The following is a 13,096-nucleotide window of genomic DNA, read 5'->3' as shown; positions in this document are numbered from 1 at the left end:
CTTAGGTTTAAAAGATGGGTGTTGCTTTTGAAGGAGAAAATCTGGAAAGCAGGAAGGAAGAAAAGAAGCCCCATGACTCCTCCCTGAGCCCCAGACAGCCCATGAACTACCTTCCTGGGAATGGTAGGACGGGGTGGACTCTGGATTGCTCCCTCTGGATGTGTGGTAAGACTTTTATACCAGCTTTTAAGAACAGCCTGTAAGCATTTGCTGCCTTGGCTAGATGGTGCAAGGGCAGCCTTTAAGCAGCTGAAGCATTCCCTGAGGAGAGCTCTGGGTCTGCCAGATGTCTCAGAAGTGTTGGAAGCATCTTTGGTGGGGAGGGCAAACAAAGGCCAAGGTGTGCAGTGACCCCCCTGAGAAGGGACTTTGAGTTAATGGCATCCCTGCAAGTGAACTTTGTGGGCTGTTCCCCCTGTAGGGCAGGTGATAGTCCGTGCTATAGTGATGGGAAAAATGGTTAAAAGAGAACCCAAAAACCTGTAAATCGTCCAGGAGGCTCTTGGCAAAGAGATTTTCCTGAGTTCCCCCTGCAAGACGGATAGTGATAGTTTTGAGTGCTGGTAGATCCTTTGAATAGATAGCCTTGAGTGTGTCCTTGTTGCACCAGTAGGCCTTGTCAAAGTCCCCATATTCCAGGAGATATACCTATTAAAGTTAAAAATGATCCTTTTCCTAATCCTTTGTTGTCTTGAGGCTCTCCCCTGCAGGAACTCCAGGAACTCCTGGTGCCACCTGGGCCGATGGATTGGACGCCCCAGCCCCTCCGTTCCTGCCCAGCCACTGGGTCCGTGTCCAGTGGTGGCACTGCCAGCCCTGCAGGTGAAGTGGGAAGGGCCTTTCCAGGTCTTGTGGATCCATTTATAGTAGCCAAAGTTGCAGAAAAAGGATGTTGGGTCTCTTCTTGAGTTCAGAAAGCTCCTTTGGATTGGTGAGCAGAACAAAGTGGATCCTTCAGAGTTCCCATCCGTGTTTGTGTCTCAGCCTGTGTTAGGATTCAGGGCTGTAGCTGTTGTTGTCACTGAGGAGTCGAACTGTGCTTTAAATAAGGAGACACTGGCCTGATGGCCCAGTGTCAAGAATAAAGGGGGAATGATATCTGAGTGTTGAGATGTAACAAGGGCTGATCCTTTTTGCAGTGGGATGTAGCCTGGAAACTGCAGAGAGCTGAGCCAAGGGATTGAAAGGGGCCAAGCAAGGGAGGTGAAGAAAGAAGGGAAGTGAGGCAGCAGGCAAGCAGCAGCAAGTTGCAGTGTAAGCAGGTGAGTTGTGTTGAGGTTCCTAAGGCAGGCACTGAGGACTTTGAGGGCTCCAGACAGAGCAGACCTGGGAAGACCCTCGGTGAAGCCCCTTGGTAACCTTCTAAGAGTAGGTGTGTATGGTAATGAGTGTTGGAAAATGTCCTGACTGTGGAACAGGAATGCAGGGAAGGAAAATGAATCCTCCTGTATTGCTGCCATGTCAGCTGCAGTGGAGATACCTGTGTGTGCAATTTGGGAGCTGATTGACAGGGCACCCGTGGGGCTGGGATGATGGCAGGGTGTTGTAAGCAAGGAATGCCTGGCTTCTAAAACTCACCAGCTGAGTCTTAGAGGCTTTTTTGAAGAGTTGATTTCAGGCAGGAAAATTGGCCGCCAGGAGGGACTCTGTGCCTGCTCTCCCGTGGCTCCAAGGGATCTCTGGCCCTTCACGCCGGCACCGAGATTTTCTCGGGAAGGGCCTCAGATCCCCGGACCAGTCTGGGACACAGGCAAGATCCCCCTGCCTTTAGAAATGAGGCCTTCTTGTGGCTTCCTGCCCATACCCGTTGGTGGGTTCCAAAGAAGGCCTCTTGAAATGCCTTTTGGGCTGTCCATTGAAGCCTTGGGACCAAATTGGCCCCCTGGAGGGACAGTGCTGTTGGTGCCCCCGGGTTGGGGCACCCCGAGGACTCCAGCGCGCACCGAAAGGATTATTCGGGGAGATCCTCGGGGTGCCCGGCCCTGGGGAGCTCAAAGCAAGGTCCCTGCCATGGATTCAGGCATTCCTGAGAGTATCCCAGGGGTAGCTGTCCCTGCTGGACTTGGAGCTCTCTAATGGACTGTAATTGTGTTCTAAAAGTGGTGCTCCAAGTGCCAAAGCAGTGTGGGATTGGGATTAAGAAATGAGCAGTGAGGGTCCAATTGGCTGTTTTCTCTGGAATGTAATGGTAAGAGCTGCAGGAGTGCCAGGTGTGTGTTCCAGTCCCCAGCATTTGGTTTGCACATGTCCTGGTCAGACACAGGTCCAACTTCCTCAGTCCTTAACCCAATAGAGGGAGAATTAAGGACTGGCAGTGTTAAGGTGATTGGTGTGACAGGGGTGAAACTGGGAAAACATTGGGGAATTCCTCAGTTTGTCTATTGCCCAAACTCACCCAAACTTGTGCTAGGAAGAGATGGACTGGAAAAGTTGAGGCAGAAATGAAATGGAAAACTGGGGATGTTAAAACTGTAATTGCATCCAAGCAGCAGCTCTTGTTGTGCAGGGAATAACTCCTGTCAGCAGCAAGGTCCTGACTGAAGTGGCAGCTGCAGTTGTTCCTGTGGTGTGGGCCAGTGGAACTGCAGGAGAGTGGAAGAGGGCAGAACCTGTAGGTATTACCCCTGATGTGGGATCTCTCCTGGTAAGGCAAACCCAGTACCCTTTAAAATCAGAATGCCAGCTTGGATTGGTTGCAGTAACAGCTAAATTGGCTCATCCTGGTTTGCTTGTAGGATGTGAATGCAAGAACCTGCCAAGAAAACCAATGTCCAAGATGATTGATGAGTGCAGGACCTGAGAGAACCCCCTTCAATGACAACCTGAAGCAGTTTCCAGTGTTGGATTTAAAAGATGGCCTTTGCTGCATCTACTTGAGCAAGGAAAGCCAAGAAACCTTTGCTTTGGCAGGAGAAAATCTGGAAAGCAGGAAGGAAGAAAAGAAGCCCCCTGACTCCTCCTGAGCCCCAGACAGCCCATGAACTGCCTTGCTGGGAATGGTAGGACAGGATGGACTCTGGATTGCTCCCTCTGGATGTGTGGTAAGACTGTTCTGCCAACTTTTCCAACAGCCTGTAAGCATTTGCTGCCTTGGCTAGATGGTGCAAGGGCAGCCTTTAAGCAGCTGAAGCATTCCCTGAGGAGAGCTCTGGGTCTGCCAGATGTCTCAGAACTGTTGGAAGCATCTTTGGTGGGGAGGGCAAACAAAGGCCAAGGTGTGCAGTGACCCCCCTGAGAAGGGACTTTGAGTTAATGGCATCCCTGCAAGTGAACTGTGTGGGCTGTTCCCCCTGTAGGGCAGGTGACAGTCCCAGCTACAGTGATGGGAAAAATGGTTAAAAGAGAGCCCAAAAAGCTGGAAATCCTCCTGGAGGCTCTTGGCAAACAGAGTTTCCTGCATTCCCCCTGCAAGAAGGACAGTGATAGCTTTTGAGTGCTGGTAGATGCTTTTAATAGATAGCCTTGAGTGTGTCCTTGTTGCACCAGTAGGCCTTGCCAAAGTCCCAGTATTCCAGGAGATATGCCTATTGAAGTTTAAAATGATCTCCATAATCCTTTGTTGTCTTGAGGCTCTCCCCTGCAGGAACTCCAGGAACTCCTGGTGCCACCTGGGCCGATGGATTGGACGCCCCAGCCCCTCCGTTCCTGCCCAGCCACTGGGTCCGTGTCCAGTGGTGGCACTGCCAGCCCTGCAGGTGAAGTGGGAAGGGCCTTTCCAGGTCTTGTGGGTCACATTTATAGCAGCTGAAGTTGCAGAAAAAGGACCTGGGGTCTCTTCTTCTTGAGTTCAGAAAGCTCCTTTGGATTGGTGAGCAGGACAAAGTGGATCCTTCAGAGTTCCCATCCGTGTTTGTGTCTCAGCCTGTGTTAGGATTCAGGGCTGTAGCTGTTGTTGTCACTGAGGAGTCAAACTCTGCTTTAAATCATGAGACACTGGCCTAATGGCCAAGTGTCAGGAAAAAAGGGGGAATGCTCTCTGAGTGTTGAGATGTAACAAGAGCTGATCCTTTTTGCAGTGGGATGTAGCCTGGAAAGTGCACAGAGCTGAGCTAAGGGATTGAAAGGGACCAAGCAAGGGAGGTGAAGAAGGAAGGAAGAAGGGAAGTGAGGCAGCAGGCAAGCAGCAGCAAGTTGCAGTGTAAGCAGGTGAGTTGTGTTGAGGTTCCTAAGGCAGGCACTGAGGACTTTGAGGGCTCCAGACAGAGCAGACCTGGGAAGGCCCTCGTTGAAGCCCCTTGGAAACCTTCTAAGGGTAGGTGTGTATGGTAATAAGTGTTGGAGAATGTCCTGAATGTGGAACAGGAATGCAGGGAAGGAAAATGAACCCTCCTGTAATGCTGCCATATCAGCTTCAGTGGAGATACCTCTGTGTGCCCTTTTGGAGCTGATTGCCAGGGCACCTGGTGGGCTGGAATGATTCAAGAGCATGGGAATACAAGATTGCCTGGCTTCTGAAACTCACCAGTTGTGTCTCAGAGGTTCTTGTATGAAATTTTAGGTAACACCTGAACTTCTAGTGTGTACTTCTGAGTTCCGTTGGAAAGAGATTGTCCAGGGAACAAGTATCTTTCTCATTCCAGGAAGTTGCACTTGATGAACTTCCCCTCTGAGCTGATGCCCTTGGCAGGAGAAGTGCTCAGCAAGGAGGCTCTTTGCTCCTAGGCAGGAAGAAAGGCCAGTGCCCTTCCTCCCCAAGGCCCAGCCCAGCAGGGCTGGCAGGAGCTGCTGGTGTGGCTGCTCTTTGGGTTCTCAGCTGTGGCTGTGGGGTGGTGACATCGTGTTCCTGCCTGTGCTCCAGGGCAGCCAAAAGCCCCAGCCCAGCCCCTGGGCCTTTTGGGAGCCTGAGCTATTGCAGCACTGGGGATGGCTTTGGTTTCCTTCTTTCCTCAGAGTAAAAGTGTCTGGGGGAGTCTGTGATCTCCCTCGTTTTTGTATCATAACTGGAACTTGTAAAGAAGTTCACCTTGTGTAATTTACCAACTGACTTGGCAGTGCCAGGCTGTTGTAGCATGCAGGTTATTGTTTGTGTCTGAGTAGTTTGGTGTTTATTTGCCAAGGGAGGCTGTGGAATGTTATGGTATTTTTGTCCCAATATTTGGAGGCAGTTCCCTGGATTAGATGATTTCTGCGTTGCTCCCTGGTGTCTAAGTTGTGAGGTGTACTAAGAACTGGTAGTTTTTGCAGTGGGATGTACCCTAGAAACTCCATGGAGCTGAGCCAAGGGATTTAGAGGGACTAAGCAAGCGAAGTAAAGAAAGAATGAAGAAGGGAACTGAGAGAGCAGCCAAGCAGCACCAAGTTCCTCTACAACCAGGTGAGTTGTCTTGAAGTTGATAAGGTGGTCACTTAGAACATGGGGGGCTCCAGGCACAGGTGACCACCAGACACCTCTGATGGAGCCCCTCAGAGAGCTTATAAGGGTTTGTGTGTATGGAAACAGGTGTTGGGGATGTCCTGAATATGGAACAGGAATGCAGGGAAGGAAAAAGAACCCTCCTGTAGTGCTGACCCCTGCCATCAGCTGCAGTGGAGATACCTGTGTGTGCCCTTTGGGAGCTGATGGCCAGGACACCCGGTGGGCTGGGATCATGGCAGGGTGTTGTAAGCAAGCAATGCCTGGCTTCTAAAACTCACCAGTTGACTCCTAGAGGCTTCTTTGAAGAGCTGAGTTGAGGCAGCAGAATTGGCCCCCCAGGAGGGACTCTGCCTGCTCTCCCGTGGCTCCAAGGGATCTCTGGCCCTTCACGCCGGCACCGAGATTTTCTCGGGAAGGGCCTCGGATCCCCGGACCAGTCTGGGACACAGGCAAGATCCCCCTGCATTTTAGGACCAAATTGGCCCCCTGGAGGGACAGTGCTGTTGGTGCCCCCCGGGTTGGGGCACCTCGAGGACTCCAGCGCGCACCGAAAGGATTATTCGGGGAGATCCTCGGGGTGCCCGGCCCTGGGGAGCTCAAAGCAAGGTCCCTGCAATGGATTCAGGCATTGCTGAGAGTATCCCAGGGGTAGCTGTCCCTGCTAGACAGGGAGCTCTCTAATGGACTGTAATTGGGTGATAAAAGTGATACTCCAAGTGCAAAAGAATTGTGGGATTGGGATTAAGAAATGAGCAGTGATGGTCCAATTGGCTGTTTTCTCTGGAATGTAATGGTAAGAGCTGCAGGAGTGCCAGGTGTGTGTTCCAGTCCCCAGCATTTGGTTTGCACATGTCCTGATCAGACACAGGTCCAACTTCCTCAATCCTTAACACAATAGAGGGAGAATGAAGGACTGGCAGTGTTAAGGTGATTGGTGTGACAGGGGTGAAACTGGGAAAACATTGGGGAATTCCTGAGTTGGTCTATTTGCCAAATTCGTCCAAACCTCTGCTAGGAAGAGATTGAGTGGAAAAGTTGAGGCAGAAATGAAATGGAAAAGTGAGGATACTGAAACTGTAATTGCTGAAACTAAATGTGTCAAAGCAGCAGCTCTTGTTGTGCAGGGAATAACTCCTGTCAGCAGCAAGGTCCTGACTGAAGTGGCAGCTGCAGTTGTTCCTGTTGTGTGGGCCAGTGGACTTCCAGGAGGGTGGAAGAGGGCAGAACCTGTAGGTATTAACCCTAATATGCGATCTATATGGGTAAGGCCAAGCCAGTGTCCTTTAAAATCAGAATGCCAGCTTGGATTGGTTGCAGTAACAGCTAAATTTGCTCATCCTGGTTTGCTTGTAGGATGTGAATGCAAGAACCTGCCAAGAAAACCAATAGCAAAGGGGATTGATGAGTGCAGGACCTGAGAGAAGCACCTTGAATGACAACCTCGAGCTGTTTCCAGTATTGGATTGAAAAGATGGCCTTTGCTACATCTCCTTGAGCAAGGAAAGCCAGGATACCTTTGCTTTGGAAGGAGAAAATGGGGAAAGCAGAAAGGAAGAAAAGCAGCCCCCTGACTCCTCCCTGAGCCCCAGACAGCCCATGAACTGCCTTGCTGGGAATGGTAGGACGGGGTGGACTCTGGATTGCTCCCTCTGGATGTGTGGTAAGACTGTTCTGCCAACTTTTCCAACAGCCTGTAAGCATTTGCTGCCTTGGCTAGATGGTGCAAGGGCAGCCTTTAAGCAGCTGAAGCATTCCCTGAGGAGAGCTCTGGGTCTGCCATATGTCTCAGAACTGTTGGAAGCATCTTTGGTGGGGAGGGCAAACAAAGGCCAAGGTGTGCAGTGACCCCCCTGAGAAGGGACTTTGAGTTAATGGCATCCCTGCAAGTGAACTTTGTGGGCTGTTCCCTCTGTAGGGCAGGTGACAGTCCCAGCTACAGTGATGGGGAAAAATGGTTAAAAGGGAGCCCCAAAAGCTGGAAATTGCCCTGGAGGCTCTTGGCCAACAGAGTTTCCTGAGTTCGCCCTGCAAGAAGGACAGTGATAGCTTTTGAGTGCTGGTAGATCCTTTGAATAGATAGCCTTGAGTGTGTCCTTGTTGCCCCAGTAGGCCTTGTCAAAGTCCCCATATTGCAGGGGATATACATGTTAAAGTTTAAAATGATCTTCCTAATCCTTTGTTGTCTTGAGGCTCTCCCCTGCAGGAACTCCAGGAACTCCTGGTGCCGCCTGGGCCGATGGATTGGACGCCCCAGCCCCTCCGTTCCTGCCCAGCCACTGGGTCCGTGTCCAGTGGTGGCACTGCCAGCCCTGCAGGTGAAGTGGGAGGGCCTTTCCAGGTCTTGTGGATCACATTTATAGCAGTTGACATTGCAGAAAAAGGATGTTGGGTCTCTTCTTCTTGAGTTCAGAAAGCTCCTTTTGATTGGTGAGCAGGACAAAGTGGATCCTTCAGAGTTCCCATCCGTGTTTGTGTCTCAGCCTGTGTTAGGATTCAGGGCTGTAGCTGTTGTTGTCACTGAGGAGTCAAACTCTGCTTTAAATCATGAGACACTGGCCTAATGGCCAAGTGTCAGGAAAAAAGGGGGAATGCTCTCTGAGTGTTGAGATGTAACAAGAGCTGATCCTTTTTGCAGTGGGATGTAGCCTGGAAAGTGCACAGAGCTGAGCTAAGGGATTGAAAGGGACCAAGCAAGGGAGGTGAAGAAGGAAGGAAGAAGGGAAGTGAGGCAGCAGGCAAGCAGCAGCAAGTTGCAGTGTAAGCAGGTGAGTTGTGTTGAGGTTCCTCAGGCAGGCACTGAGGACTTTGAGGGCTCCAGACAGAGCACACCTGGGAAGGCCCTTGGTGAAGCCCCTTGGAAACCTTCTAATGGTAGGTGTGTATGGTAATGAGTGTTGGAAAATGTCCTGAGTATGGAATAGGAATGCAGGGAAGGAAAATGAATCCTCCTGTAATGCTACCATATCAGCTGCAATGGAGATAGGTCTGTGTGCCCTTTGGGATCTGATTACCAGGGCACCTGGTGAGCCGGGATGATTCAAGAGCATAGGAATAAAAGATTTCATGGCTTCTAAAACTCACCATCTGAGTCTTAGAGGCTTCTTTGAAGAGCTGATTTCAGACAGGAAAATTGGCCCCCCAGGAGGGACTCTGTGCCTGCTCTCCCGTGGCTCCAAGGGATCTCTGGCCCTTCACGCCGGCACCGAGATTTTCTCGGGAAGGGCCTCAGATCCCCGGACCAGTCTGGGACACAGGCAAGATCCCCCTGCATTTTAGGACCAAATTGGCCCCCTGGAGGGACAGTGCTGTTGGTGCCCCACGGGTTGGGGCACCCCGAGGACTCCAGCGCGCACCGAAAGGATTATTCGGGGAGATCCTCGGGGTGCCCGGCCCTGGGGAGCTCAAAGCAAGGTCCCTGCCATGGATTCAGGCATTGCTGAGAGTATCCCAGGGGTCCCTGTCCCTGCTAGACATGGAGCTCTCTAATGGACTGTAATTGGGTGATAAAAGTGGTGCTCCAAGTGCAAAAGAAGTGTGGGATTGGGATTAAGAAAGTGAGGATATTGAAACTGTAATTGCTGAAACTAAATGTGTCCAAGCAGCAGCTCTTGTTGTGCAGGGAATAACTCCTGTCAGCAGCAAGGTCCTGACTGAAGTGGCAGCTGCAGTTGTTCCTGTTGTGTGGGCCAGTGGACTTCCAGGAGGGTGGAAGAGGGTAGAACTTGTAGGTATTACCCCTAATGTGGGATCTATATGGGTAGGGCCAAGCCAGTGTCCTTTAAAATCAGAATGCGAGACTGGATTGGTTGCAGTAACAGCTGAATTTGCTCATCCTGGTTTGCTTGTAGGACGTGAATGCAAGAACCTGCCAAGGAACCAATGACCACGATGATTGATGAGTGCAGGATCTGAGAGAAGCACCTTGAATGACAACCTCGAGCAGTTTCCAGTATTGGATTGCAAAGATGGCCTTTGCTGCATCTCCTTGAGCAAGGAAAGCCAGGATACCTTTGCTTTGGAAGGAGAAAATGGGGAAAGCAGGAAGGAAGAAAAGAAACCCCCTGACTCCTCCCTCAGCCCCAGACAGCCCATGAACTGCCTTGCTGGGAATGGTAGGACAGGATGGACTCTGGATTGCTCCCTCTGGATGTGTGGTAAGACTGTTATGCCAACTTTTAAGAATAGCATGTAAAGCATTTTCTACCTTGGCTAGATGGTGCAAGGACAGCCTTTAAGCAGCTGAAGCATTCCCTGAGGAGAGCTCTGGGTCTGCCATATGTCTCAGAACTGTTGGAAGCATCTTTGGTGGGGAGGGCAAACAAAGGCCAAGGTGTGCAGTGACCCCCCTGAGAAGGGACTTTGAGTTAATGGCATCCCTGCAAAGTGAACTTTGTGGGCTGTTCCCTCTGTAGGGCAGGTGATAGTCCCAGCTACAGTGATGGGAAAAATGGTTAAAAGGGAGCCCCAAAAGCTGGAAATCCTCCTGGAGGCTCTTGGCCAGCAGAGTTTCCTGAGTTCGCCCTGCAAGAAGGACAGTGATAGCTTTTGAGTGCTGGTAGATCCTTTTAATAGATAGCCTTGAGTGTGTCCTTGTTGCACCAGTAGGCCGTGTCAAACTCCCTATATTCCAGGAGATATACATATTGAATTTTAAACTGATCTTCATAATCCTTCATAATCCTGAGGCTCTCCCCTGCAGGAACTCCAGGAACTCCTGGTGCCGCCTGGGCCGATGGATTGGACGCCCCAGCCCCTCCGTTCCTGCCCAGCCACTGGGTCCGTGTCCAGTGGTGGCACTGCCAGCCCTGCAGGTGAAGTGGGAAGGGCCTTTCCAGGTCTTGTGGGTCACATTTATAGCAGTTGACATTGCAGAAAAAGGATGTTGGGTCTCTTCTTCTTGAGTTCAGAAAGCTCCTTTTGGTTGGTGAGCAGGACAAAGTGGATCCTTCAGAGTTCCATCCATGTTTGTGTCTCAGCCTGTGTTAGGATTCAGGGCTGTAGCTGTTGTTGTCACTGAGGAGTCAAACTCTGCTTTAAATAATGAGACATTGGCCTGATGGCCAAGTGTCAGGAAAAATGGGGGAATGCTGTCTGAGTGTTAAGATGTAACAAGAGCTGATCCTTTTTGCAGTGGGATGTAGCCTGGAAAGTGCACAGAACTGAGCCAAGGGAGTGAAAGGGAGCAACCAAGGGAGGTGAACAAAGAAGGAAGAAGGGAAGTGAGGCAGCAGGCAAGCAGCAGCAAGTTGCTGTGTAAGCAGGTGAGTTGTGTTGAGGTTCCTCAGGCAGGCACTGAGGACTTTGAGGGCTCCAGACAGAGCAGACCTGAGGGCCCTGGGTGAAGCCCCTTGGAAACCTTCTAAGGGTAGGTGTGTATGGTAATGAGTGTAGGAGAATGTCCTGAATATTGAACAGGAATGCAGGTAAGGAAAATGAATCCTCCTGTGATGCTGCCATATCAGCTGCAATGGAGATAGGTCTGTGTGCCCTTTGGGATCTGATTACCAGGGCACCTGGTGGGCTGGAATGATTCAAGAGCATAGGAATAAAAGATTTCATGGCTTCTAAAAGTCACGATCTGAGTCTTAGAGACTTCTTTGAAGAGCTGAGTTGAGGCAGCAGAATTGGCCCCCCAGGAGGGACTCTGTGCCTGCTCTCCCGTGGCTCCAAGGGATCTCTGGCCCTTCACGCCGGCACCGAGATTTTCTCGGGAAGGGCCTCAGATCCCCGGACCAGTCTGGGACACAGGCAAGATCCCCCTACATTTTAGGACCAAATTGTGCCCCCTGGAGGGACAGTGCTGTTGGTGCCCCCCGGGTTGGGGCACCCCGAGGACTCCAGCGCGCACCGAAAGGATTATTCGGGGAGATCCTCGGGGTGCCCGGCCCTGGGGAGCTCAAAGCAAGGTCCCTGCAATGGATTCAGGCATTCCTGAGAGTATCCCAGGGGTACCTGTCCCTGCTAGACGTGGAGCTCTCTAATGGACTGTAATTGGGTGATAAAAGTGGTGCTCCAAGTGCAAAAGCAGTGTGGGATTGGGATTAAGAAATGAGCAGTGATGGTCCAATTGGCTGGTTTCTCTGGAATGTAATGGTAAGAGCTGCAGGAGTGCAAGGTGTGTGTTCCAGTCCCCACCATTTTGTTTGCACGTGTCCTGGTCAGACACAGGTCCAACTTCCTCAGTCCTTAACCCAATAGAAGGAGTGTGGCTTTAAAAGGCACAGACTCTGTTTCGGTGATGTAAGAAAGACGAAGACCTTTATTATGACAATGCATCAGCTTTTATATCCCAGGCAGAACAATAGGTAGTTCAAGCAGAACAATTGGTGATCTTCTACTTATGCTTACTTTTTCAAGTCTACATAATACAGCCTGTGTTTTAAGAGATACAAATAACTACATATCTTAGCCACCAAGGTCCTTCTTGCAGTCTTGTAGCTTCTTCTTCTGTGTCCTCTTTGTCCTGCTTTCCGTTCCCATGGCTTTCTGCCAGCTAGTTGAACAATGTCCACTGTCCTGGGCCTGAGGGAGGTGACACTGTTCACCTCCATAATTCCCCCTTCTTTTTTTACAAATAAAACAGCCTTTAATGCTTTGTTTATAGTTGGTTGATTGCATTGCATCAAGCATGGCAAGCATATTGCAATACACAGAAACATCCTCACACCGGCCCATCCCATCTTTACTATGGATTTAACCCATGCTGATATTCCCCAACTATTCAGCAGGTTTTCCAGGTAATCCCAGCTCTCCTTAACATGCAGCTTTGCAACTCCCTTTTGCAACTGTTGGATGCACTGTGAATAGACTCCCAATGATCAGACAAATTCATACCACACCTTCCTTGAAATTCTTTACATTCATGTCCCTGAGCCAATAGTAAAAAGTCAATTGTAGCTCTATTCTGTAACACAGCAGGTCTGACTGAATTAACATCCAAAGGCAGTTCACTTAGTACCTTGCATGTTGCATTTGTTTGCTTTGCAAGACAGCATCCTAATTTGTTTCTTGTAGCTTTTGCTGTTCCTACAAGGGCAAATAGTGAAGCAAAAATTCAGGGTGCTTTATCCCAATAGGTTCCCCTCTCGTCACAGGCTGCAGCAAAAGCAGGAGTAGAGCATCCCTTTGGTCTCGCCCCAGCAGTGTGTGCAGGAGAACATCAGGAACATTGGGGACCATACAGGTCAGTCTTGCCCCAGCAGTGTGTGCAGGAGAACATCAGGAACACTGAGGACCATACAGGTCAGGTGTCCAATTGTGCAAGGCTCTCTGACTGCACGTGTTGGAATTCCTGGCCATGCCCTGTCTCCACAAAGAAGAAATTCCTTTCGGAAGACTGTGGGGTTTGGTCAGACTGACTGAATGGTTTCCACTCCTGTGTCGTTGCACCACAGTGACTCATTTCTATACGTGTCACCGTAGGCGTTGTTCCCTGCTTCTCATGGCTTGTCCAGGAGATGGAATTCCAGTGCTACACAATAGATGGCTCGTGGTGCTCCCAAAAGGAGCCTTTCTGTCTTCAGGGCAAGTTCTGGTGCCCCTGGAGCTGTTGGGAGAAGCAAAGGGGTGGCAGTGAGAGGCCTGGAATGATGTTGCTGTAGCACAGACATTGTTCCCTGGCAGGTTCCTGGCTTGGATTCCTTGGCTGCCACTTGGCAAGGCCTGGCAGGGCCTCAGTTGTGTAGGGAACCAAACATGGAATGGGAAAGCAAAGGGGGGGAGGTTCTGGTTTCAGAAGGG

General features: G+C 50.6%; 1 long non-coding RNA gene across 1 annotated transcript; it reads left to right on the top strand.

Annotated features, from left to right (window-relative positions):
• The first annotated feature begins 9,736 nt into the window (after positions 1-9,736).
• LOC135408298 (uncharacterized) lies at positions 9,737-13,096 on the top strand. The gene is made up of 3 exons (XR_010427473.1): positions 9,737-10,167; positions 10,488-10,617; positions 12,433-13,096. It is a non-coding gene; the product is annotated as an uncharacterized LOC135408298 (long non-coding RNA).

The sequence above is a fragment of the Pseudopipra pipra genome, unplaced genomic scaffold (genome assembly GCF_036250125.1).
Source record: "Pseudopipra pipra isolate bDixPip1 unplaced genomic scaffold, bDixPip1.hap1 HAP1_SCAFFOLD_299, whole genome shotgun sequence".
Taxonomy (NCBI): domain Eukaryota; kingdom Metazoa; phylum Chordata; class Aves; order Passeriformes; family Pipridae; genus Pseudopipra; species Pseudopipra pipra.
Note: the sequence above shows the minus strand (reverse complement) of the source record. Positions and strands in the feature narration are given on the sequence as shown.